This window comes from Tachyglossus aculeatus, chromosome X1 (assembly GCF_015852505.1).
Source record: "Tachyglossus aculeatus isolate mTacAcu1 chromosome X1, mTacAcu1.pri, whole genome shotgun sequence".
NCBI lineage: Eukaryota > Metazoa > Chordata > Mammalia > Monotremata > Tachyglossidae > Tachyglossus > Tachyglossus aculeatus.
The window spans coordinates 65,109,321-65,115,320 of NC_052101.1; positions in this window are offsets into that span (position 1 = coordinate 65,109,321).

Below are 6,000 nucleotides of genomic sequence, written 5' to 3' on the forward strand. Positions count from 1 at the left end.
ATTTTGCTTACTGTGGTCAGGGAGAGCAGCTGTTATAAATGTGTCAGAGTCTGTTCTGTATCCATTAACCTTTTCAGTTTTTATTAGGAAATAAATGGGAAAGAAACAATAAATAGTTTTGGCAACCAACAGAGAACCTTGGAACAAGCCTCTCACCATTTAGGATTCTCACTTGAGGCTGGAGGGACATCTAATCATGATCGGGAGCATCTTGATTTTCAGCATTCTTGTTGGAACATAATCGGAAGCAGAAATTTTTATAAATGACCAAACTGAAATGTTACATCTAAATTCTGCTTCGGCTCAACCTGATGTTTCCCATTGACGTCCAAGGTAGCCGTGATTAGCCCTGATCACTACGGTTAGTACTTAAAGTCCAAATGTAAATTAGTTCAGTCAAGAGGCTTCAGGATCATACCCATACTTCCCAATTAGAGCAGATTTATGAAACTTCTGAAGAAGGGCATGGTTTTTAGTCACTCCCCTGGGTCTACTACAGAGTTTCACATTTTCATAGATGTGGATAAATTTAAAAAGATATAGAAGAAGCAAAAAGAATTGAAAAGGATTTCAGGAAGAAAGTTTGTTTCCCAGGTTCCTGAGCCCAAAGAAGAGGAAGCTGTCTCATGTTTATGAAGGATCAGTGTCAGAATGCTTATTACCAATACTTACCTTGCGAAAGAATGCGAAGAAATGAATCTTAAAGTAAAAGCAAAGAAAGGTCAATTAAGCATAGAGAGAAAATAATTGGGTGGAAGCATTGTGAGGCTAGTGTCTGAGGGAGGGAGATTGGAATTTACTGAAATTTTTAGTCATTGGAGAAAAATGATCTGTGTAGGGTGGGTGAACTGTAGTCCTTCTGGATTCTAGGAGGTGGACTGATATTTCCCTGGCATTTCTTTTAGTCCGATGACGTAAAAAAAATAGGTTGAAATGTCTTCAAAATGTAAATTAGAAGCTCTTTGTTGCCCATCGAGGAGGTACTTTGATTTAAAAAGTACACCAAAGTTAGTATGCTATATTTATCAACAGATTTCCAAGCTTTCTTAAATCAAAGTACAAGCTCTGTACAAGGCTACACTAGTTAGACATCCAATTTTGTAACTACCAACTGCTTGCACTAGAAGACATTTCATAAACTTCCAAAATGCTGGAAGGAAAAAATGGTCGAGTGTCTATGTGTGAATTAAGGATTATGTAGGATAAGTGCTGTCCGTTTGCTGATACTAGTAACAAAATATGGACTGCTTGGTTTTTCTTGATACCCTTTTGAATTGATCTCAAAAGAGATCTTTGGACCGAGTTTGCGCCACTATAAAATCAAATCCAGTGCGAAGAAGAAATAAGTGAATAAAGTTTAAGAAATCTGGTTGTGAGTTCAGAGAGAGTTCAAGGTATGTTACTCACTATCTATTTTTATTACTAATGCCAAACCCTTAATAGTTTTTGGTGTTTATTCATTCACAGTGCTATTTATTGAGTGCTTACAGTGTGCAGAGCACTGTATTAAGTGCTTGTGAGAGTACAGTATAACAATAAACATTAACTACCAGCATGGCCTGAGAAGCTGCATGACCTAGTGGCAAGAGCCCGGGCTTGTGAGTCAGAGGACATGCGTTCAAATCCCAGCTCCACACTTGTCTGCTGTATGACCTTGGGCAAGTCACTTAACTTTGCTGTGCCTCAGTTACTTCATCTGTAAGATGGGGATTGACTGTGAGCCCCATGTGGGACAACCTGATTACCTTGTATCCACCCCAGCGCTTAGAACAGTGCTTGACACATAGTAAGCATGTAACAAATACCATAATTATTATTTAAGATATCGTCATATTTAAAAAACACTTAAGATCTTAAATTTTGACTAATTGAAATAAACCAATTATTTTACATGCAAAAATAGTGAACTTGTTGGTAAAAAAACAAAATCAATGAGAAAGATTTTAGGGAAGGATTAATTAGATAATGTCTGGAGAGCACTTTGCAATCTTGAGAAAAAATGTGCTGTGTGTTTCCAAATATTGCTATCATTATATTCTATTGTTTCACAAGCTATAAAATAAAACAGAATACTGTTGTAAATCAAGAGCTTAGAGGTAAAAAATCAATGAAATTAATTGTTTCAATTGTGTGTATTTTAAAGATGTTTTCTGAACAAGTGAAGACTATTTTGATATTTATAAGGATTTTGAATAGTAAAAATAAGAGTTCTTTTTCTTAAGGATGTTGTAACCTGATTCTACCTTGTACCCAAAGAAGCTCTCATTGTTTGAAAAGTAGGATTATCACATCTCAGATAGGGACTTAAGTCAGTGACTATTTAAAGTCTATTGTTTTGGGAAAGCCTGGTGACTAAAATAGATTATTCACACCCTACACTGTTTCTTTCATTGACTTTATGATTTATGTTCAGGGTGCTTAATTTCCTCTATTTTACATCATTCATTTAAAAGAACCCCAGTATCTGGGACAATCCGTAGAAAACAAAGTCAGATGGCACTCAAGTTTAGAGAAACAAGCTAGGTTAATTCCTACCAGATGAAAGAAGACGAGCTGATGAAAAATGGAATGTCAAACTGGTCCAAGTTGTACTGATACCAGTACAAAGACCTTGGAGAGGCAAAGCACTGATGAAAGATATTGAGTTATTCTGGCAGACATCTTCAGACTGGCTTTACTTTTTCAGAAGACCAACATGATGAGGGAGCAAGAATGAGGTCAACATCTTTCAGAGAGACCTTGGGCCTAGACTGGCTGGAAATGTATTGAGAAAAAACCTCTAACATTGGAAGCAAGTTCACACTTGCTAAGTATTTATTAATGCCCACTGCCAATATAAAACAGCTCCTCTTATCAATCAATAGTATTTATTAAGCATTTACTGTGTGCAGAGCAGTGCACTAAGCATTTCCCAGAACAAGCTTCCAGGATAAAGGAAATATTATGAAGCAGGCCCTAGTGAGATATGAACTCATGATCCCTGATTTATGAGACCAGTGCTCTCACCCCTCAGTTATAGGGTCAGCTAGCTTGATCACGTATTAAAACTAATTTTATTAGTACTAATATCACTAATTTTGTCACTTAAAAATGACCAGGAGCACACCTTTCTGTGAAAGTGATAACTCTTCAGCAAATCTGAAAAAGAACATTTTAGAATTGAGGTCTAAAAATACCTGGATATTTTTCATCTGCCTGAAATTTTTGGATAATTGAGACTAAAGTGTATTTTTATATTTGAATTATCTGGATAACTTACACCCGGAGTGGCTTACATGGCTGGGATTGTGGTGCAAGATTAAATAGGGGCAAGAGGAATGGGAATTGAGTTTGCTGGAGAGGTCAGTGTGGAGTTTTGCATCAAAAGAAGGCAGGGTTTGTAGGGAATCCAGGAAGGACATGACAGCTTGGAACAAGTAGAGAGGTCCAGAGTTGTGGGGGTGGTGGTCTCATAAGCAGATGAGTTTGGGGGCAGGGTTAGAGCCACCAAATGCAGGGTACAGCTGCTCAAGTCTAGGTGGGCAGAGTCAGCTGAGAAGTTGAAGTGCCCCAGTGGCCATTTCTTGGAATCCTGGCCTGATAATAATTATGACATTTATTAAGGCACCTACTACATGCTAAGCTGGGTAGATACAAAGTGAGCCCGTTGTTGGGTAGGGACCATCTCTATATGTTTCCAACTTGTACTACCCAAGCGCTTAGTACAGTGCTCTGCACACAGTAAGCACTCAGTAAATATGATTAAATGAATAATCAGATCAGTTCCTTTCTCTCATAGGTCTCACAGTCAAAGAGTTTGGAGGAGCAGGTATCTTATCCCCATTTAATAATAATAATAATAAAAATAATTATGGTATTTGTTAAGCACTTACTATGTGCCTAGCACTGTTATAAGCACTGGGGTAGATACAAGGTTATCAGGTTGTCCCATGTGGGGCTCACAGTCTTACTCCCCATTTTACAGATGAGGTAACTGAAGGCACAGAGAAGTTAAGTGACTTACCCAAAGTCACACAGTTGAAAAGTGGTGGAGTCGTGATTAGAACCCAAGACCACTGAATCCCAAGCCCATGCTCTTTCCACTAAGCCACGCTGCTCCTCTATTTAATAGCTGAGGAAACTGAGGCAGTTCGAGGTCACATTGCAGGCCAATGGCAAAGTTGGGATTAGGGCTCGGGTCTCCCAACTCCCAGAATCTATACTCCTTTCACTAGACCACAGTGCCTGAACTCTCCTAAATGCCTCCCTATGTCTCCATGGTTGTTGCAGGACTGAAAAGCACACTGCGGGAGAGCTGAAAGTTGGGGAGCCAGTTTTTAAGGAGTTGCTTGCATATGTACACATGTGCATGTGTGGTTGTTTCTTTGTTTTTTTTTGAAGGGAGATGGGAATTTGGCTGTTTCATTTGTTACTGAATCAATAGCTTTCTATACTTTGAGGCATAAGGGAAGAGTGAATTCCTGCAGGGATTTCTTACTCAAGTCATCCAATTTGACATCTTTATGGAATTAACTAGTAAATGCAAAACAAAGACATTGAGATGTAGTGTCTGTTTTCTTTGAATGCACAGATAATATTGACTTGTATGAGGACCCACAGGATATCCAACAAGTTTTTTTTTTCCTAGAGAAGCCAAGTCAGTTTTCATCCAGGGCAGGCAGTCAGAAAAGATGAACAGAAGGAGGGAAAATGCCAAGAAAGCATCTCACCCCACCTCACTCTGAGCACAAGCTGGCCTGCCAGTATTTTCATAAGATATTCCACCATCTGGTAAATTTTAGTTTAACATCCCTGAACTTCATGGTTGTCTGCCTTTGTGTATTTTCTCTGTCATGAAACTGTTTCAGTTAGCTCATAATTTATAAGTTAAATTCCAGACAGACAGCTTTCCATGGAGAATACTAGACAGAAAGAAACACAAGACTAAATTTCAGACAAGGCTTCCTATAACACTTTCTACATCTGTACAGAGTGGAAGAAAGACACTGATTCATGCTCATCGAGGCTTATTGATCGTATTAACTATCTCACAGTGAATTCAATGCTAGAGATTCAGTCTTGCAGGAGCCATGTAAATGAGGCGATGAAAAATAAGCCAAGACAAATCGCTTCCTGATGGAAAATGAGATGTGAATGAAGACAACTGGAGCCCACCAGCATATGGGAAAAATAGACCCATGCTTGAAACTGAAGCTCTTCATTTAGCAAGCTAGCATTTCTTGATGCTTCAATTGTTGATACCATTTAATAACTTATTTTCTCACATATACAAATGTACTGACCTAGCTCCACATTCTTTTTTTTTAAAAAAACGGTATTTGTTAAGTGCTTACAATGTGCCAGGCACTGTTCTAAGTGTTGGAGCAGATTCTAGCTGAGCAGGTTGGTTACCATCCCTGTCCCACATGAGGCTCACAGCCTTAATCCCCATTTTAGATATGAGGCAACTGAGGCCCAGAGAAGGTAAGTGACCCGCCCAAGGTCACACAGAAGGTAAGTGGCAGAGCTAGGATTAGAACCCAGGTCCTCTGAAAGGCCTGTGCTCTTTCCCCTAGGCCATTCTGCTTCTTCCTCTTTATGGGCAGGTTGACTAAAACTCATAATAATAATAATAATGGCATTTATTAAGCACTTACTATGTGCAAAGCACTGTTCTAAGCACTGGGAAGGTTACAAGGTGATCAGGTTGTCCCACGGGGGGGCTCACCGTCTTAATCCCCATTTTGCAGATGAGGTAACTGAGGCACAGAGAAATGAAATAACTTGCCTAAAGTCACACAGCTGACAATTGGCAGAGCCGGGATTTGAACCCATGACCTCTGACTCCAAAGCCCATGCTCTTTCCACTGAGCCATGCTGCTTCTGACCAAGACCAGGCTGTAGGCCCAGGTGTTCAAAGTAATAGAGTTTTACCATTGCTGAAGTCATGGTAAATTTAGCTAGACTAGTCTCCTGATACCAGACATTCGGTGTTAACATCATGAGTGATTGTGGCCTCTG